The 21,335-nt window shown below is 44.3% G+C and overlaps 10 non-coding genes across 10 annotated transcripts; all 10 read left to right on the top strand.

The window, feature by feature from the left end:
- The first annotated feature begins 154 nt into the window (after nt 1-154).
- On the top strand, nt 155-296 carry LOC136769104 (U4 spliceosomal RNA). The gene has a single exon (XR_010822084.1). It is a non-coding gene; the product is annotated as a U4 spliceosomal RNA (small nuclear RNA).
- Nucleotides 297-1,966: 1,670 nt separating this feature from the next.
- Nucleotides 1,967-2,108, top strand: LOC136769103 (U4 spliceosomal RNA). Its single transcript, XR_010822083.1, has one exon. It is a non-coding gene; the product is annotated as a U4 spliceosomal RNA (small nuclear RNA).
- Nucleotides 2,109-3,778: 1,670 nt separating this feature from the next.
- LOC136769146 (U4 spliceosomal RNA) lies at nt 3,779-3,920 on the top strand. The gene has a single exon (XR_010822124.1). It is a non-coding gene; the product is annotated as a U4 spliceosomal RNA (small nuclear RNA).
- A 1,670-nt stretch (nt 3,921-5,590) lies between these two features.
- Nucleotides 5,591-5,732, top strand: LOC136769145 (U4 spliceosomal RNA). Its single transcript, XR_010822123.1, has one exon. It is a non-coding gene; the product is annotated as a U4 spliceosomal RNA (small nuclear RNA).
- Nucleotides 5,733-7,402: 1,670 nt separating this feature from the next.
- On the top strand, nt 7,403-7,544 carry LOC136769144 (U4 spliceosomal RNA). Its single transcript, XR_010822122.1, has one exon. It is a non-coding gene; the product is annotated as a U4 spliceosomal RNA (small nuclear RNA).
- A 1,670-nt stretch (nt 7,545-9,214) lies between these two features.
- On the top strand, nt 9,215-9,356 carry LOC136769102 (U4 spliceosomal RNA). The gene has a single exon (XR_010822082.1). It is a non-coding gene; the product is annotated as a U4 spliceosomal RNA (small nuclear RNA).
- Nucleotides 9,357-11,026: 1,670 nt separating this feature from the next.
- Nucleotides 11,027-11,168, top strand: LOC136769143 (U4 spliceosomal RNA). The gene has a single exon (XR_010822121.1). It is a non-coding gene; the product is annotated as a U4 spliceosomal RNA (small nuclear RNA).
- A 1,670-nt stretch (nt 11,169-12,838) lies between these two features.
- LOC136769101 (U4 spliceosomal RNA) lies at nt 12,839-12,980 on the top strand. The gene has a single exon (XR_010822081.1). It is a non-coding gene; the product is annotated as a U4 spliceosomal RNA (small nuclear RNA).
- Nucleotides 12,981-14,650: 1,670 nt separating this feature from the next.
- LOC136769100 (U4 spliceosomal RNA) lies at nt 14,651-14,792 on the top strand. The gene has a single exon (XR_010822080.1). It is a non-coding gene; the product is annotated as a U4 spliceosomal RNA (small nuclear RNA).
- Nucleotides 14,793-16,462: 1,670 nt separating this feature from the next.
- On the top strand, nt 16,463-16,604 carry LOC136769099 (U4 spliceosomal RNA). The gene has a single exon (XR_010822079.1). It is a non-coding gene; the product is annotated as a U4 spliceosomal RNA (small nuclear RNA).
- Nucleotides 16,605-21,335: the final 4,731 nt, after the last annotated feature.

The raw sequence follows: 21,335 nt of genomic DNA, 5'->3' as shown, positions 1-21,335 counted from the left end.
TACATCCCAATTACGTTGTTTATGCTTATATAATGACCCTTTATATACTTCAATATCATTGTATTTAAAATATAATGTATATTTAAGAGACATCACCACGACACGCTTGCTTCGTGTTGTAAGACGGTTGGTTTTGCGTCCCTGACAGTGCTTTATCTTTGCGCAGTGGCAGTATCGTAGCTGATGAGGTTGATCCGAGGCGCGATTATTGCTAGTTGAAAACTTTACCCAATACCCCGCTTGCACTGGCTTGAAATATAGCTGGTGCCGGCAATTTTTGACAGTCTCCTGGGAGACTGGTTTTCTTGTGGAAAAACAGAAGATTCACGACTGGCTACAACGTGTAGGTCAAGGTATCCGAGGAGCGTAGCTAATGCGTTCCTCAATTTAAACGCTGTACGCTGGACTCCCTGTATCATCTTTCAAATGATAGAAACGCAACGATTCCCATCAGGCTCAATCAAGATCTTTATAAAGGATCGCTGAAAACTAGTGATGGGGGAAAGTAAGCTTTCCGAAGCATTGAACCATTTCAAGCTATTGTACCGAAAAAAGCTTCCCTGCTTCGATTTGTTTCTGAATAAGGTTTACTGAAGAAGATGTCATATGCCGTGGTCCTTTCCAGGTGCCACAGTTAGTTGGAATGACGTTGCCTAGACATCAGATTGTGCTCATACAATGCTTGTCTATGAAAGTTGGAATGACCTCAGAATAATGTCAATGTTACGACGTCTGACGTCATTCCAGCTGTCACATACAACCATTATATGACGCAAATCTGAAGTCGGATTCTGATTGCGTATAGCATGATTGTATGAATGGTGCAAGTCTGACTTGAAGTTCCTCAATTAAACAATGCTATTAGTAGACCGCTTGAGGCATTCACATGATTGAAATAACGCCAGGCTATTGTACAAGGAAAGTGAATTCAAGTCATCCTCAAAGTAGCACAAGTCTGCCTAAACAGGAAAATGAACAAAACATACTAAATGACACACAGAAACACAGCCATAAAACTGGGGTAACTGCATCAAATAATCCCACATTGCCATGTAGCTAGGCCAGTGGTTCACAGCCCTGGTCCTGCAGGACTCCCTACCCATTCTGTTTCTTGTTCCAGCTGAGCTATCAGTTACGTAACTGAACGAATCATTTGCCCAATCCGAGTCTTGCAATCCTTTAAAAAAGGAAGTTTCGAGTTAAGCACAGTATACACTAAGAAACTTGATAAAGAAAAAAACTGAAATAAAAATCAAGTTATGTCAACGTCCAATTTTCTGCAGTGTTGATAACACTTTCGTGGTGAAAACTTGGTGGCCCCGTGGATATCACCTGCTTCACAGTCTTCTATGTCTTCCACTTGTCAAGCCGTGCAGCAATGGAAAGATTCTGATATCACAAAAATTCGTTTTCCTATTCACTGCCAACATTTTCTGATATTTAGTTCAAAAAGGGAAGCATCGTCACAATGAAGGGTGCGACACACATTGACATATATGTGTTCAAGAGTGCTGCTGACATACCATCAGTGATTCAGAGGGTCTGCACTGGCAACTTCTGCTTCAGACTCCGTGTCACTGGTACAATGATCCTCAACTAAATGTGTGTCATAGGCATTAGGCAACATTCAACGCGTTGAACTTAATGGGAAAAGATTCACATCAGAAGTGCCGGTGCTTCCCACAAGCATTACTTACAAGCACAAGAATCTACCCTCCTTCCATCCTCTACATTTGCATAATATTATATCCCATGATGTCCCGGTTATCTTTAAAAGATGTATGTAATGCCCTTGACTGAACTGTTTTCTCATACATCCCAATTACGTTGTTTATGCTTATATAATGACCCTTTATATACTTCAATATCATTGTATTTAAAATATAATGTATATTTAAGAGACATCACCACGACACGCTTGCTTCGTGTTGTAAGACGGTTGGTTTTGCGTCCCTGACAGTGCTTTATCTTTGCGCAGTGGCAGTATCGTAGCTGATGAGGTTGATCCGAGGCGCGATTATTGCTAGTTGAAAACTTTACCCAATACCCCGCTTGCACTGGCTTGAAATATAGCTGGTGCCGGCAATTTTTGACAGTCTCCTGGGAGACTGGTTTTCTTGTGGAAAAACAGAAGATTCACGACTGGCTACAACGTGTAGGTCAAGGTATCCGAGGAGCGTAGCTAATGCGTTCCTCAATTTAAACGCTGTACGCTGGACTCCCTGTATCATCTTTCAAATGATAGAAACGCAACGATTCCCATCAGGCTCAATCAAGATCTTTATAAAGGATCGCTGAAAACTAGTGATGGGGGAAAGTAAGCTTTCCGAAGCATTGAACCATTTCAAGCTATTGTACCGAAAAAAGCTTCCCTGCTTCGATTTGTTTCTGAATAAGGTTTACTGAAGAAGATGTCATATGCCGTGGTCCTTTCCAGGTGCCACAGTTAGTTGGAATGACGTTGCCTAGACATCAGATTGTGCTCATACAATGCTTGTCTATGAAAGTTGGAATGACCTCAGAATAATGTCAATGTTACGACGTCTGACGTCATTCCAGCTGTCACATACAACCATTATATGACGCAAATCTGAAGTCGGATTCTGATTGCGTATAGCATGATTGTATGAATGGTGCAAGTCTGACTTGAAGTTCCTCAATTAAACAATGCTATTAGTAGACCGCTTGAGGCATTCACATGATTGAAATAACGCCAGGCTATTGTACAAGGAAAGTGAATTCAAGTCATCCTCAAAGTAGCACAAGTCTGCCTAAACAGGAAAATGAACAAAACATACTAAATGACACACAGAAACACAGCCATAAAACTGGGGTAACTGCATCAAATAATCCCACATTGCCATGTAGCTAGGCCAGTGGTTCACAGCCCTGGTCCTGGAGGACTCCCTACCCATTCTGTTTCTTGTTCCAGCTGAGCTATCAGTTACGTAACTGAACGAATCATTTGCCCAATCCGAGTCTTGCAATCCTTTAAAAAAGGAAGTTTCGAGTTAAGCACAGTATACACTAAGAAACTTGATAAAGAAAAAAACTGAAATAAAAATCAAGTTATGTCAACGTCCAATTTTCTGCAGTGTTGATAACACTTTCGTGGTGAAAACTTGGTGGCCCCGTGGATATCACCTGCTTCACAGTCTTCTATGTCTTCCACTTGTCAAGCCGTGCAGCAATGGAAAGATTCTGATATCACAAAAATTCGTTTTCCTATTCACTGCCAACATTTTCTGATATTTAGTTCAAAAAGGGAAGCATCGTCACAATGAAGGGTGCGACACACATTGACATATATGTGTTCAAGAGTGCTGCTGACATACCATCAGTGATTCAGAGGGTCTGCACTGGCAACTTCTGCTTCAGACTCCGTGTCACTGGTACAATGATCCTCAACTAAATGTGTGTCATAGGCATTAGGCAACATTCAACGCGTTGAACTTAATGGGAAAAGATTCACATCAGAAGTGCCGGTGCTTCCCACAAGCATTACTTACAAGCACAAGAATCTACCCTCCTTCCATCCTCTACATTTGCATAATATTATATCCCATGATGTCCCGGTTATCTTTAAAAGATGTATGTAATGCCCTTGACTGAACTGTTTTCTCATACATCCCAATTACGTTGTTTATGCTTATATAATGACCCTTTATATACTTCAATATCATTGTATTTAAAATATAATGTATATTTAAGAGACATCACCACGACACGCTTGCTTCGTGTTGTAAGACGGTTGGTTTTGCGTCCCTGACAGTGCTTTATCTTTGCGCAGTGGCAGTATCGTAGCTGATGAGGTTGATCCGAGGCGTGATTATTGCTAGTTGAAAACTTTACCCAATACCCCGCTTGCACTGGCTTGAAATATAGCTGGTGCCGGCAATTTTTGACAGTCTCCTGGGAGACTGGTTTTCTTGTGGAAAAACAGAAGATTCACGACTGGCTACAACGTGTAGGTCAAGGTATCCGAGGAGCGTAGCTAATGCGTTCCTCAATTTAAACGCTGTACGCTGGACTCCCTGTATCATCTTTCAAATGATAGAAACGCAACGATTCCCATCAGGCTCAATCAAGATCTTTATAAAGGATCGCTGAAAACTAGTGATGGGGGAAAGTAAGCTTTCCGAAGCATTGAACCATTTCAAGCTATTGTACCGAAAAAAGCTTCCCTGCTTCGATTTGTTTCTGAATAAGGTTTACTGAAGAAGATGTCATATGCCGTGGTCCTTTCCAGGTGCCACAGTTAGTTGGAATGACGTTGCCTAGACATCAGATTGTGCTCATACAATGCTTGTCTATGAAAGTTGGAATGACCTCAGAATAATGTCAATGTTACGACGTCTGACGTCATTCCAGCTGTCACATACAACCATTATATGACGCAAATCTGAAGTCGGATTCTGATTGCGTATAGCATGATTGTATGAATGGTGCAAGTCTGACTTGAAGTTCCTCAATTAAACAATGCTATTAGTAGACCGCTTGAGGCATTCACATGATTGAAATAACGCCAGGCTATTGTACAAGGAAAGTGAATTCAAGTCATCCTCAAAGTAGCACAAGTCTGCCTAAACAGGAAAATGAACAAAACATACTAAATGACACACAGAAACACAGCCATAAAACTGGGGTAACTGCATCAAATAATCCCACATTGCCATGTAGCTAGGCCAGTGGTTCACAGCCCTGGTCCTGCAGGACTCCCTACCCATTCTGTTTCTTGTTCCAGCTGAGCTATCAGTTACGTAACTGAACGAATCATTTGCCCAATCCGAGTCTTGCAATCCTTTAAAAAAGGAAGTTTCGAGTTAAGCACAGTATACACTAAGAAACTTGATAAAGAAAAAAACTGAAATAAAAATCAAGTTATGTCAACGTCCAATTTTCTGCAGTGTTGATAACACTTTCGTGGTGAAAACTTGGTGGCCCCGTGGATATCACCTGCTTCACAGTCTTCTATGTCTTCCACTTGTCAAGCCGTGCAGCAATGGAAAGATTCTGATATCACAAAAATTCGTTTTCCTATTCACTGCCAACATTTTCTGATATTTAGTTCAAAAAGGGAAGCATCGTCACAATGAAGGGTGCGACACACATTGACATATATGTGTTCAAGAGTGCTGCTGACATACCATCAGTGATTCAGAGGGTCTGCACTGGCAACTTCTGCTTCAGACTCCGTGTCACTGGTACAATGATCCTCAACTAAATGTGTGTCATAGGCATTAGGCAACATTCAACGCGTTGAACTTAATGGGAAAAGATTCACATCAGAAGTGCCGGTGCTTCCCACAAGCATTACTTACAAGCACAAGAATCTACCCTCCTTCCATCCTCTACATTTGCATAATATTATATCCCATGATGTCCCGGTTATCTTTAAAAGATGTATGTAATGCCCTTGACTGAACTGTTTTCTCATACATCCCAATTACGTTGTTTATGCTTATATAATGACCCTTTATATACTTCAATATCATTGTATTTAAAATATAATGTATATTTAAGAGACATCACCACGACACGCTTGCTTCGTGTTGTAAGACGGTTGGTTTTGCGTCCCTGACAGTGCTTTATCTTTGCGCAGTGGCAGTATCGTAGCTGATGAGGTTGATCCGAGGCGTGATTATTGCTAGTTGAAAACTTTACCCAATACCCCGCTTGCACTGGCTTGAAATATAGCTGGTGCCGGCAATTTTTGACAGTCTCCTGGGAGACTGGTTTTCTTGTGGAAAAACAGAAGATTCACGACTGGCTACAACGTGTAGGTCAAGGTATCCGAGGAGCGTAGCTAATGCGTTCCTCAATTTAAACGCTGTACGCTGGACTCCCTGTATCATCTTTCAAATGATAGAAACGCAACGATTCCCATCAGGCTCAATCAAGATCTTTATAAAGGATCGCTGAAAACTAGTGATGGGGGAAAGTAAGCTTTCCGAAGCATTGAACCATTTCAAGCTATTGTACCGAAAAAAGCTTCCCTGCTTCGATTTGTTTCTGAATAAGGTTTACTGAAGAAGATGTCATATGCCGTGGTCCTTTCCAGGTGCCACAGTTAGTTGGAATGACGTTGCCTAGACATCAGATTGTGCTCATACAATGCTTGTCTATGAAAGTTGGAATGACCTCAGAATAATGTCAATGTTACGACGTCTGACGTCATTCCAGCTGTCACATACAACCATTATATGACGCAAATCTGAAGTCGGATTCTGATTGCGTATAGCATGATTGTATGAATGGTGCAAGTCTGACTTGAAGTTCCTCAATTAAACAATGCTATTAGTAGACCGCTTGAGGCATTCACATGATTGAAATAACGCCAGGCTATTGTACAAGGAAAGTGAATTCAAGTCATCCTCAAAGTAGCACAAGTCTGCCTAAACAGGAAAATGAACAAAACATACTAAATGACACACAGAAACACAGCCATAAAACTGGGGTAACTGCATCAAATAATCCCACATTGCCATGTAGCTAGGCCAGTGGTTCACAGCCCTGGTCCTGCAGGACTCCCTACCCATTCTGTTTCTTGTTCCAGCTGAGCTATCAGTTACGTAACTGAACGAATCATTTGCCCAATCCGAGTCTTGCAATCCTTTAAAAAAGGAAGTTTCGAGTTAAGCACAGTATACACTAAGAAACTTGATAAAGAAAAAAACTGAAATAAAAATCAAGTTATGTCAACGTCCAATTTTCTGCAGTGTTGATAACACTTTCGTGGTGAAAACTTGGTGGCCCCGTGGATATCACCTGCTTCACAGTCTTCTATGTCTTCCACTTGTCAAGCCGTGCAGCAATGGAAAGATTCTGATATCACAAAAATTCGTTTTCCTATTCACTGCCAACATTTTCTGATATTTAGTTCAAAAAGGGAAGCATCGTCACAATGAAGGGTGCGACACACATTGACATATATGTGTTCAAGAGTGCTGCTGACATACCATCAGTGATTCAGAGGGTCTGCACTGGCAACTTCTGCTTCAGACTCCGTGTCACTGGTACAATGATCCTCAACTAAATGTGTGTCATAGGCATTAGGCAACATTCAACGCGTTGAACTTAATGGGAAAAGATTCACATCAGAAGTGCCGGTGCTTCCCACAAGCATTACTTACAAGCACAAGAATCTACCCTCCTTCCATCCTCTACATTTGCATAATATTATATCCCATGATGTCCCGGTTATCTTTAAAAGATGTATGTAATGCCCTTGACTGAACTGTTTTCTCATACATCCCAATTACGTTGTTTATGCTTATATAATGACCCTTTATATACTTCAATATCATTGTATTTAAAATATAATGTATATTTAAGAGACATCACCACGACACGCTTGCTTCGTGTTGTAAGACGGTTGGTTTTGCGTCCCTGACAGTGCTTTATCTTTGCGCAGTGGCAGTATCGTAGCTGATGAGGTTGATCCGAGGCGTGATTATTGCTAGTTGAAAACTTTACCCAATACCCCGCTTGCACTGGCTTGAAATATAGCTGGTGCCGGCAATTTTTGACAGTCTCCTGGGAGACTGGTTTTCTTGTGGAAAAACAGAAGATTCACGACTGGCTACAACGTGTAGGTCAAGGTATCCGAGGAGCGTAGCTAATGCGTTCCTCAATTTAAACGCTGTACGCTGGACTCCCTGTATCATCTTTCAAATGATAGAAACGCAACGATTCCCATCAGGCTCAATCAAGATCTTTATAAAGGATCGCTGAAAACTAGTGATGGGGGAAAGTAAGCTTTCCGAAGCATTGAACCATTTCAAGCTATTGTACCGAAAAAAGCTTCCCTGCTTCGATTTGTTTCTGAATAAGGTTTACTGAAGAAGATGTCATATGCCGTGGTCCTTTCCAGGTGCCACAGTTAGTTGGAATGACGTTGCCTAGACATCAGATTGTGCTCATACAATGCTTGTCTATGAAAGTTGGAATGACCTCAGAATAATGTCAATGTTACGACGTCTGACGTCATTCCAGCTGTCACATACAACCATTATATGACGCAAATCTGAAGTCGGATTCTGATTGCGTATAGCATGATTGTATGAATGGTGCAAGTCTGACTTGAAGTTCCTCAATTAAACAATGCTATTAGTAGACCGCTTGAGGCATTCACATGATTGAAATAACGCCAGGCTATTGTACAAGGAAAGTGAATTCAAGTCATCCTCAAAGTAGCACAAGTCTGCCTAAACAGGAAAATGAACAAAACATACTAAATGACACACAGAAACACAGCCATAAAACTGGGGTAACTGCATCAAATAATCCCACATTGCCATGTAGCTAGGCCAGTGGTTCACAGCCCTGGTCCTGCAGGACTCCCTACCCATTCTGTTTCTTGTTCCAGCTGAGCTATCAGTTACGTAACTGAACGAATCATTTGCCCAATCCGAGTCTTGCAATCCTTTAAAAAAGGAAGTTTCGAGTTAAGCACAGTATACACTAAGAAACTTGATAAAGAAAAAAACTGAAATAAAAATCAAGTTATGTCAACGTCCAATTTTCTGCAGTGTTGATAACACTTTCGTGGTGAAAACTTGGTGGCCCCGTGGATATCACCTGCTTCACAGTCTTCTATGTCTTCCACTTGTCAAGCCGTGCAGCAATGGAAAGATTCTGATATCACAAAAATTCGTTTTCCTATTCACTGCCAACATTTTCTGATATTTAGTTCAAAAAGGGAAGCATCGTCACAATGAAGGGTGCGACACACATTGACATATATGTGTTCAAGAGTGCTGCTGACATACCATCAGTGATTCAGAGGGTCTGCACTGGCAACTTCTGCTTCAGACTCCGTGTCACTGGTACAATGATCCTCAACTAAATGTGTGTCATAGGCATTAGGCAACATTCAACGCGTTGAACTTAATGGGAAAAGATTCACATCAGAAGTGCCGGTGCTTCCCACAAGCATTACTTACAAGCACAAGAATCTACCCTCCTTCCATCCTCTACATTTGCATAATATTATATCCCATGATGTCCCGGTTATCTTTAAAAGATGTATGTAATGCCCTTGACTGAACTGTTTTCTCATACATCCCAATTACGTTGTTTATGCTTATATAATGACCCTTTATATACTTCAATATCATTGTATTTAAAATATAATGTATATTTAAGAGACATCACCACGACACGCTTGCTTCGTGTTGTAAGACGGTTGGTTTTGCGTCCCTGACAGTGCTTTATCTTTGCGCAGTGGCAGTATCGTAGCTGATGAGGTTGATCCGAGGCGCGATTATTGCTAGTTGAAAACTTTACCCAATACCCCGCTTGCACTGGCTTGAAATATAGCTGGTGCCGGCAATTTTTGACAGTCTCCTGGGAGACTGGTTTTCTTGTGGAAAAACAGAAGATTCACGACTGGCTACAACGTGTAGGTCAAGGTATCCGAGGAGCGTAGCTAATGCGTTCCTCAATTTAAACGCTGTACGCTGGACTCCCTGTATCATCTTTCAAATGATAGAAACGCAACGATTCCCATCAGGCTCAATCAAGATCTTTATAAAGGATCGCTGAAAACTAGTGATGGGGGAAAGTAAGCTTTCCGAAGCATTGAACCATTTCAAGCTATTGTACCGAAAAAAGCTTCCCTGCTTCGATTTGTTTCTGAATAAGGTTTACTGAAGAAGATGTCATATGCCGTGGTCCTTTCCAGGTGCCACAGTTAGTTGGAATGACGTTGCCTAGACATCAGATTGTGCTCATACAATGCTTGTCTATGAAAGTTGGAATGACCTCAGAATAATGTCAATGTTACGACGTCTGACGTCATTCCAGCTGTCACATACAACCATTATATGACGCAAATCTGAAGTCGGATTCTGATTGCGTATAGCATGATTGTATGAATGGTGCAAGTCTGACTTGAAGTTCCTCAATTAAACAATGCTATTAGTAGACCGCTTGAGGCATTCACATGATTGAAATAACGCCAGGCTATTGTACAAGGAAAGTGAATTCAAGTCATCCTCAAAGTAGCACAAGTCTGCCTAAACAGGAAAATGAACAAAACATACTAAATGACACACAGAAACACAGCCATAAAACTGGGGTAACTGCATCAAATAATCCCACATTGCCATGTAGCTAGGCCAGTGGTTCACAGCCCTGGTCCTGGAGGACTCCCTACCCATTCTGTTTCTTGTTCCAGCTGAGCTATCAGTTACGTAACTGAACGAATCATTTGCCCAATCCGAGTCTTGCAATCCTTTAAAAAAGGAAGTTTCGAGTTAAGCACAGTATACACTAAGAAACTTGATAAAGAAAAAAACTGAAATAAAAATCAAGTTATGTCAACGTCCAATTTTCTGCAGTGTTGATAACACTTTCGTGGTGAAAACTTGGTGGCCCCGTGGATATCACCTGCTTCACAGTCTTCTATGTCTTCCACTTGTCAAGCCGTGCAGCAATGGAAAGATTCTGATATCACAAAAATTCGTTTTCCTATTCACTGCCAACATTTTCTGATATTTAGTTCAAAAAGGGAAGCATCGTCACAATGAAGGGTGCGACACACATTGACATATATGTGTTCAAGAGTGCTGCTGACATACCATCAGTGATTCAGAGGGTCTGCACTGGCAACTTCTGCTTCAGACTCCGTGTCACTGGTACAATGATCCTCAACTAAATGTGTGTCATAGGCATTAGGCAACATTCAACGCGTTGAACTTAATGGGAAAAGATTCACATCAGAAGTGCCGGTGCTTCCCACAAGCATTACTTACAAGCACAAGAATCTACCCTCCTTCCATCCTCTACATTTGCATAATATTATATCCCATGATGTCCCGGTTATCTTTAAAAGATGTATGTAATGCCCTTGACTGAACTGTTTTCTCATACATCCCAATTACGTTGTTTATGCTTATATAATGACCCTTTATATACTTCAATATCATTGTATTTAAAATATAATGTATATTTAAGAGACATCACCACGACACGCTTGCTTCGTGTTGTAAGACGGTTGGTTTTGCGTCCCTGACAGTGCTTTATCTTTGCGCAGTGGCAGTATCGTAGCTGATGAGGTTGATCCGAGGCGTGATTATTGCTAGTTGAAAACTTTACCCAATACCCCGCTTGCACTGGCTTGAAATATAGCTGGTGCCGGCAATTTTTGACAGTCTCCTGGGAGACTGGTTTTCTTGTGGAAAAACAGAAGATTCACGACTGGCTACAACGTGTAGGTCAAGGTATCCGAGGAGCGTAGCTAATGCGTTCCTCAATTTAAACGCTGTACGCTGGACTCCCTGTATCATCTTTCAAATGATAGAAACGCAACGATTCCCATCAGGCTCAATCAAGATCTTTATAAAGGATCGCTGAAAACTAGTGATGGGGGAAAGTAAGCTTTCCGAAGCATTGAACCATTTCAAGCTATTGTACCGAAAAAAGCTTCCCTGCTTCGATTTGTTTCTGAATAAGGTTTACTGAAGAAGATGTCATATGCCGTGGTCCTTTCCAGGTGCCACAGTTAGTTGGAATGACGTTGCCTAGACATCAGATTGTGCTCATACAATGCTTGTCTATGAAAGTTGGAATGACCTCAGAATAATGTCAATGTTACGACGTCTGACGTCATTCCAGCTGTCACATACAACCATTATATGACGCAAATCTGAAGTCGGATTCTGATTGCGTATAGCATGATTGTATGAATGGTGCAAGTCTGACTTGAAGTTCCTCAATTAAACAATGCTATTAGTAGACCGCTTGAGGCATTCACATGATTGAAATAACGCCAGGCTATTGTACAAGGAAAGTGAATTCAAGTCATCCTCAAAGTAGCACAAGTCTGCCTAAACAGGAAAATGAACAAAACATACTAAATGACACACAGAAACACAGCCATAAAACTGGGGTAACTGCATCAAATAATCCCACATTGCCATGTAGCTAGGCCAGTGGTTCACAGCCCTGGTCCTGCAGGACTCCCTACCCATTCTGTTTCTTGTTCCAGCTGAGCTATCAGTTACGTAACTGAACGAATCATTTGCCCAATCCGAGTCTTGCAATCCTTTAAAAAAGGAAGTTTCGAGTTAAGCACAGTATACACTAAGAAACTTGATAAAGAAAAAAACTGAAATAAAAATCAAGTTATGTCAACGTCCAATTTTCTGCAGTGTTGATAACACTTTCGTGGTGAAAACTTGGTGGCCCCGTGGATATCACCTGCTTCACAGTCTTCTATGTCTTCCACTTGTCAAGCCGTGCAGCAATGGAAAGATTCTGATATCACAAAAATTCGTTTTCCTATTCACTGCCAACATTTTCTGATATTTAGTTCAAAAAGGGAAGCATCGTCACAATGAAGGGTGCGACACACATTGACATATATGTGTTCAAGAGTGCTGCTGACATACCATCAGTGATTCAGAGGGTCTGCACTGGCAACTTCTGCTTCAGACTCCGTGTCACTGGTACAATGATCCTCAACTAAATGTGTGTCATAGGCATTAGGCAACATTCAACGCGTTGAACTTAATGGGAATAGATTCACATCAGAAGTGCCGGTGCTTCCCACAAGCATTACTTACAAGCACAAGAATCTACCCTCCTTCCATCCTCTACATTTGCATAATATTATATCCCATGATGTCCCGGTTATCTTTAAAAGATGTATGTAATGCCCTTGACTGAACTGTTTTCTCATACATCCCAATTACGTTGTTTATGCTTATATAATGACCCTTTATATACTTCAATATCATTGTATTTAAAATATAATGTATATTTAAGAGACATCACCACGACACGCTTGCTTCGTGTTGTAAGACGGTTGGTTTTGCGTCCCTGACAGTGCTTTATCTTTGCGCAGTGGCAGTATCGTAGCTGATGAGGTTGATCCGAGGCGCGATTATTGCTAGTTGAAAACTTTACCCAATACCCCGCTTGCACTGGCTTGAAATATAGCTGGTGCCGGCAATTTTTGACAGTCTCCTGGGAGACTGGTTTTCTTGTGGAAAAACAGAAGATTCACGACTGGCTACAACGTGTAGGTCAAGGTATCCGAGGAGCGTAGCTAATGCGTTCCTCAATTTAAACGCTGTACGCTGGACTCCCTGTATCATCTTTCAAATGATAGAAACGCAACGATTCCCATCAGGCTCAATCAAGATCTTTATAAAGGATCGCTGAAAACTAGTGATGGGGGAAAGTAAGCTTTCCGAAGCATTGAACCATTTCAAGCTATTGTACCGAAAAAAGCTTCCCTGCTTCGATTTGTTTCTGAATAAGGTTTACTGAAGAAGATGTCATATGCCGTGGTCCTTTCCAGGTGCCACAGTTAGTTGGAATGACGTTGCCTAGACATCAGATTGTGCTCATACAATGCTTGTCTATGAAAGTTGGAATGACCTCAGAATAATGTCAATGTTACGACGTCTGACGTCATTCCAGCTGTCACATACAACCATTATATGACGCAAATCTGAAGTCGGATTCTGATTGCGTATAGCATGATTGTATGAATGGTGCAAGTCTGACTTGAAGTTCCTCAATTAAACAATGCTATTAGTAGACCGCTTGAGGCATTCACATGATTGAAATAACGCCAGGCTATTGTACAAGGAAAGTGAATTCAAGTCATCCTCAAAGTAGCACAAGTCTGCCTAAACAGGAAAATGAACAAAACATACTAAATGACACACAGAAACACAGCCATAAAACTGGGGTAACTGCATCAAATAATCCCACATTGCCATGTAGCTAGGCCAGTGGTTCACAGCCCTGGTCCTGGAGGACTCCCTACCCATTCTGTTTCTTGTTCCAGCTGAGCTATCAGTTACGTAACTGAACGAATCATTTGCCCAATCCGAGTCTTGCAATCCTTTAAAAAAGGAAGTTTCGAGTTAAGCACAGTATACACTAAGAAACTTGATAAAGAAAAAAACTGAAATAAAAATCAAGTTATGTCAACGTCCAATTTTCTGCAGTGTTGATAACACTTTCGTGGTGAAAACTTGGTGGCCCCGTGGATATCACCTGCTTCACAGTCTTCTATGTCTTCCACTTGTCAAGCCGTGCAGCAATGGAAAGATTCTGATATCACAAAAATTCGTTTTCCTATTCACTGCCAACATTTTCTGATATTTAGTTCAAAAAGGGAAGCATCGTCACAATGAAGGGTGCGACACACATTGACATATATGTGTTCAAGAGTGCTGCTGACATACCATCAGTGATTCAGAGGGTCTGCACTGGCAACTTCTGCTTCAGACTCCGTGTCACTGGTACAATGATCCTCAACTAAATGTGTGTCATAGGCATTAGGCAACATTCAACGCGTTGAACTTAATGGGAAAAGATTCACATCAGAAGTGCCGGTGCTTCCCACAAGCATTACTTACAAGCACAAGAATCTACCCTCCTTCCATCCTCTACATTTGCATAATATTATATCCCATGATGTCCCGGTTATCTTTAAAAGATGTATGTAATGCCCTTGACTGAACTGTTTTCTCATACATCCCAATTACGTTGTTTATGCTTATATAATGACCCTTTATATACTTCAATATCATTGTATTTAAAATATAATGTATATTTAAGAGACATCACCACGACACGCTTGCTTCGTGTTGTAAGACGGTTGGTTTTGCGTCCCTGACAGTGCTTTATCTTTGCGCAGTGGCAGTATCGTAGCTGATGAGGTTGATCCGAGGCGCGATTATTGCTAGTTGAAAACTTTACCCAATACCCCGCTTGCACTGGCTTGAAATATAGCTGGTGCCGGCAATTTTTGACAGTCTCCTGGGAGACTGGTTTTCTTGTGGAAAAACAGAAGATTCACGACTGGCTACAACGTGTAGGTCAAGGTATCCGAGGAGCGTAGCTAATGCGTTCCTCAATTTAAACGCTGTACGCTGGACTCCCTGTATCATCTTTCAAATGATAGAAACGCAACGATTCCCATCAGGCTCAATCAAGATCTTTATAAAGGATCGCTGAAAACTAGTGATGGGGGAAAGTAAGCTTTCCGAAGCATTGAACCATTTCAAGCTATTGTACCGAAAAAAGCTTCCCTGCTTCGATTTGTTTCTGAATAAGGTTTACTGAAGAAGATGTCATATGCCGTGGTCCTTTCCAGGTGCCACAGTTAGTTGGAATGACGTTGCCTAGACATCAGATTGTGCTCATACAATGCTTGTCTATGAAAGTTGGAATGACCTCAGAATAATGTCAATGTTACGACGTCTGACGTCATTCCAGCTGTCACATACAACCATTATATGACGCAAATCTGAAGTCGGATTCTGATTGCGTATAGCATGATTGTATGAATGGTGCAAGTCTGACTTGAAGTTCCTCAATTAAACAATGCTATTAGTAGACCGCTTGAGGCATTCACATGATTGAAATAACGCCAGGCTATTGTACAAGGAAAGTGAATTCAAGTCATCCTCAAAGTAGCACAAGTCTGCCTAAACAGGAAAATGAACAAAACATACTAAATGACACACAGAAACACAGCCATAAAACTGGGGTAACTGCATCAAATAATCCCACATTGCCATGTAGCTAGGCCAGTGGTTCACAGCCCTGGTCCTGCAGGACTCCCTACCCATTCTGTTTCTTGTTCCAGCTGAGCTATCAGTTACGTAACTGAACGAATCATTTGCCCAATCCGAGTCTTGCAATCCTTTAAAAAAGGAAGTTTCGAGTTAAGCACAGTATACACTAAGAAACTTGATAAAGAAAAAAACTGAAATAAAAATCAAGTTATGTCAACGTCCAATTTTCTGCAGTGTTGATAACACTTTCGTGGTGAAAACTTGGTGGCCCCGTGGATATCACCTGCTTCACAGTCTTCTATGTCTTCCACTTGTCAAGCCGTGCAGCAATGGAAAGATTCTGATATCACAAAAATTCGTTTTCCTATTCACTGCCAACATTTTCTGATATTTAGTTCAAAAAGGGAAGCATCGTCACAATGAAGGGTGCGACACACATTGACATATATGTGTTCAAGAGTGCTGCTGACATACCATCAGTGATTCAGAGGGTCTGCACTGGCAACTTCTGCTTCAGACTCCGTGTCACTGGTACAATGATCCTCAACTAAATGTGTGTCATAGGCATTAGGCAACATTCAACGCGTTGAACTTAATGGGAAAAGATTCACATCAGAAGTGCCGGTGCTTCCCACAAGCATTACTTACAAGCACAAGAATCTACCCTCCTTCCATCCTCTACATTTGCATAATATTATATCCCATGATGTCCCGGTTATCTTTAAAAGATGTATGTAATGCCCTTGACTGAACTGTTTTCTCATACATCCCAATTACGTTGTTTATGCTTATATAATGACCCTTTATATACTTCAATATCATTGTATTTAAAATATAATGTATATTTAAGAGACATCACCACGACACGCTTGCTTCGTGTTGTAAGACGGTTGGTTTTGCGTCCCTGACAGTGCTTTATCTTTGCGCAGTGGCAGTATCGTAGCTGATGAGGTTGATCCGAGGCGCGATTATTGCTAGTTGAAAACTTTACCCAATACCCCGCTTGCACTGGCTTGAAATATAGCTGGTGCCGGCAATTTTTGACAGTCTCCTGGGAGACTGGTTTTCTTGTGGAAAAACAGAAGATTCACGACTGGCTACAACGTGTAGGTCAAGGTATCCGAGGAGCGTAGCTAATGCGTTCCTCAATTTAAACGCTGTACGCTGGACTCCCTGTATCATCTTTCAAATGATAGAAACGCAATGATTCCCATCAGGCTCAATCAAGATCTTTATAAAGGATCGCTGAAAACTAGTGATGGGGGAAAGTAAGCTTTCCGAAGCATTGAACCATTTCAAGCTATTGTACCGAAAAAAGCTTCCCTGCTTCGATTTGTTTCTGAATAAGGTTTACTGAAGAAGATGTCATATGCCGTGGTCCTTTCCAGGTGCCACAGTTAGTTGGAATGACGTTGCCTAGACATCAGATTGTGCTCATACAATGCTTGTCTATGAAAGTTGGAATGACCTCAGAATAATGTCAATGTTACGACGTCTGACGTCATTCCAGCTGTCACATACAACCATTATATGACGCAAATCTGAAGTCGGATTCTGATTGCGTATAGCATGATTGTATGAATGGTGCAAGTCTGACTTGAAGTTCCTCAATTAAACAATGCTATTAGTAGACCGCTTGAGGCATTCACATGATTGAAATAACGCCAGGCTATTGTACAAGGAAAGTGAATTCAAGTCATCCTCAAAGTAGCACAAGTCTGCCTAAACAGGAAAATGAACAAAACATACTAAATGACATCTTGGACTCGGGTTTCCCTCCAATAGTGAGAGAAACCTTTGTCCAGCAGGGGGCTTTTTGAGCTGTATTTGACAGTCTTTCTTTTTTCCTTGCAGGGAGCTGATCCATCAGGCCAGATCAGACGAGACGGGGAGGTGCCGGTTGACAGAGCTGCAGAGTCCTGGGTCCTTGGAGCGGTCCGGAGGCCGAGGCGAGTGGAGATTGGGACGGACCGGGAGCGACAGGGGACCTAGCCAGAGGAGTCGGCGGACTCCTCACGGAGTGGGTCCCATCCAGAAGCCCGGCCGACCATCTACCCGGAGCCCGGCCTGACCAGGACTGCTCCCTGCTGACGTCACCAGCCAGGATCCAGGATAGGCCTCGGATTCCAGGGACCGACCAGGCCGATCGGCAACGTCCCTGAGGGAGGCCTCCTGCAGCCAGGGCCCGGACTTCTCCCCGCAAGGCCCGCTCCCTGCAAGAGCCCCGGAGGTGGAAGCTGCTCCCCAGCCAGGTGGACTTGCCCCGACCTCCGGATTGAGAGCCTCCCGACCCTTCTCCCAGGTAGGAAAGCGCAGCATGGCCCAGCGAACCGCCGGTGTGAGGCGCCATAATGCGGTGCGCTTCAGCCGTGAGGCTGGAGCCGAGACCACGGCCCTCACCCGGCTGGAGTTCAGCAGGTCCGTGCTGCAGAGGGGCCTGGGCTTTGCCCCTTCTGAGCTGAACTGCGTGGTAAAACTGCCTGGACCTAGGGACGTGTTCGAGGTGAGCTTTAAGAACCCTCAAGTGCTGGAGAGTTTTTGGAACCTGTATAGGGAAAAAAAAGACAGCATGCCTCTGAATGACTTTGTGGTCGACGCCCTGACAGATAGAGAGATTAAAATTGTAACTATTCAGTTTTACAACGAAGCAGTGGCAGAGTACGACGTAGAAGTATGGCTGAGGAGACATTGTGAGATCCTGTCTGAAAGCAGGAGAGTTAATGATGAGGATGGGGTCTGGACCGGTGCTCGGCGGTGGCAGGTGCGCCTGCAGGTGGAAGTGGCCGCCATCGGCGGAGTACGCCATCTACCAAGCACCGTGGTTTTAGGAGCAAATAGGGGGCTTGTCTTTTATCATGGCATGCCCAAATTATGTAGGAACTGCGGGGCCCTGGGTCATTTAGCCGCAGCCTGTACCGTTGTTAAGTGCAAGGTCTGCGGCGGAGAACATCAGACCAGGGCCTGCAAGCAGGAGAGGGCCTGCAACCTGTGCGGTGGGGGAGGGCACCTCTTTAGGAATTGTCCCTCCTCCTATGCAAATAGGGTGCGGGCCCTCGGGGGTGGTGGAGAGAGAGAAAATCAAGCGGAGGCTCCTCCAAAGGTGATACCCCAAGATGGGGGTAGAGAGGAAACAATCCTCAGGAGCCTCATAGGCTCCCTCTCTGACTCTGGGTCAGAAGTGGAGGCAGAGGGAGAGTGGACAGTGGTAGCGGGGAAGAGAAGGAGGGCAGAGAAGAGGAGCATGGGTAGGGGGGGTATGATGAAAAAAAGGGCCCATTCTGCAGATTCTCCCCCCCCTGCCGGCTCCTCCCCCGCTCCAGAGTCCCCTCCCTCTAATTTCTACACGCCCCACTCTGACTCCGGAGAGGAGAGTAGTGGGCCTTCTCCACTGCCCCGAGTGGGCAGCCTGGTAGATGAGAGGCCCCCTAGAAATAACATTCCTCCTGCCCCACAACTGAGACTCTCCCAGGGGAGGGGTCAGGTATGCCCTCCCGGCAGTAGTGGGAGAGCCTCAGGAGATGAGAGTCGGCGCCAGTGTCCTTTCCCAGAAAGACATCAGGGACGTGATGGCAAGGTCACTGGCGCTGGGGGAGGAGGCCTGCGGCGGCAGACAGCCGGGAAGGGAGAGACCACCCCCTCCCCCACCATTAGTTAAAAGAACGACTAGCGGGGTCTATACAGTTTTCTCCCCAGTTGTACATAAAGCCTCTGCCCTGCCATCTGTTCGTCGGGCCTCGGCCTCAAAGGAACCAGGGAGAACCTCCAGCACCACGGGCCCTGAGCCCAGTGGAGTTTTGCCCGCCTTACCGGGTGGCGGGAGCCGAGCCCCCCCCATAGTCTTCCTAGAGGATCAAGCGGTGAGGCAAATGATTGAAATGATGGGTGCTAGCGCTAAGCTAGGTGAGGGAGAAGAGAGGAGTGGGGAAGAGAAAGGTTTCTTTACATGATTGTTACGGAGCGGGTAATTGCCCTCACAGCCATTATGGCATTAACCATTATTTCAATTAATGTGAGGAGCATTGCTGAGGTGAAAAAGAGGACCGATGTTTTAAACTCTCTGGCTGGAATGAAGGCGGATATTATCTGTTTGCAGGAGTGCGGCATCCCGTTCCAAAAAGAATACAAAGATCTCCGGGACACTTGGACCCTAGGAGAATCCTTCTGGTCGGGGTCCAATGTGTCCCGAGCGGACGGGATTGCCGTACTCCTGAAAAACCCCTTCTTAATAGTTAAAACATTCAAGGTTATAGAGGCGGGCAGACTGGCCAGCCTCGATTTTAAATACAAGGGGGCTGTATTTAGGCTGGTCAATGTCTATGCCCCCACCAGCCAGAGAGAGAGTCCTCTTTCTCCCTCAGCTACGCCCGCTCCTGATCGGCACCTTGCCAGTTATCATTTCAGGTGATTTCAACTGTGCTCTGAGGGATGTAGACCGGAGCAAGCCCCGCAACGATAGATCCAGCAGGGACCTCGCTGCGTTCGTGGAGGACTTTGAACTCTGCGACGCAGGTCGGGACCTGGTCCCCTTGTTCACCTGGGTGAGTTCTTCTGGCTCCTCCTTCTCCAGGATAGATCTCGTCCTCCTCAGCAAGCCACTGGAGAGGACCGCCATGTCTTCGGAGGCGGTCTTCTTTTCAGACCACAGGCTCCTGACGACAGAGGTGCTCATTCCGAGCACACGGGAGTCGGGGCCTGGGGTCTGGAAGCTCAACACCTCTCTGCTCGATGACCCTCGTGTGATTAAGACCTTTAGCAGACGCCTCGAGGAGTGGAGGACCCTGAAGGACCTTTTTGATTCTCCCATAGAGTGGTGGGAGATGATGAAGAAAAGAACCAAGGGCTACTTCATTCAGCTGGGGAAACGGAAAGCTCGCGAGAGGCGGGCGAGATATTCCCATCTAAACGCCCGCCTCCAGCGCCTGAGTCTTTTACAGCTCAGAGGCTTCGACCTAGCTGAGGAGGTGGCCCGGGTCAAACTGAGTCTCTCCGCCCTCTATCGGGAGGAGCAAGAGAAGATCAAGGTCCTTTCCAGGGTCCGCATCATGGAGGACGATGAGAAATGCAGCCGCTTCTTCTTCAAGAAAACGAAGGAGAGGCGGCCTGCAATGTCCTCCATGATCGACTCCTCGGGGCAAGAGGTGGAGGGCAGAGAGGCTGTTGAGACAGTGGTGCGGGATTTCTACAGGGAGTTGTACGACCAGAAGGTGGTGGATCAAAATCTGATCCATCACTTTCTGTCCCTGTTGGAGTCCCGCAATGAGGGGGACGAGGAGGAGGAGGAGGATCCAGAGATCACCACCACTGAACTCTCCCAGGTGATAAAGAGTCTTAACTCTGGAAGGACACCGGGTCCCGACGGGATCCCTGCTGAGTTCTATAAGATCTTTTGGGAGGTGCTTAAGGAAGATCTGGGCCAGGTCCTGGAGTCGATGTACAGAGAGGGCAGATTGGCCCCTTCGATGAAGAAGAGTATCCTCTCCCTTCTTCACAAGAAGGGAGACACGAAAGATCTGAGGAACTGGCGGCCAGTCAGCCTCCTGTGCACCGACTACAAGATACTGGCCAAAGCACTGACGCTCCGGCTGCAGCGGCCACTCCCTCAAGTCGTGGGTCCCGACCAGGTCTGTGGTGCCCGGGGGAGATCGGCGGCCGACAACGCCATGCTGCTCAGGGATGTCGTGGCCTACTCGAACGAGAGAGGGCTTCCCCTGGTCCTAATCAGCTTGGACCAGGAGAAAGCCTTCGACAGAGTGGGCCACGAATACCTGCAGCTTGTTATGGAGAGGATGG

Source organism: Amia ocellicauda, chromosome 14, assembly GCF_036373705.1.
Source record: "Amia ocellicauda isolate fAmiCal2 chromosome 14, fAmiCal2.hap1, whole genome shotgun sequence".
Taxonomy (NCBI): Eukaryota; Metazoa; Chordata; class Actinopteri; order Amiiformes; family Amiidae; genus Amia; species Amia ocellicauda.
Note: the sequence above shows the minus strand (reverse complement) of the source record. Positions and strands in the feature narration are given on the sequence as shown.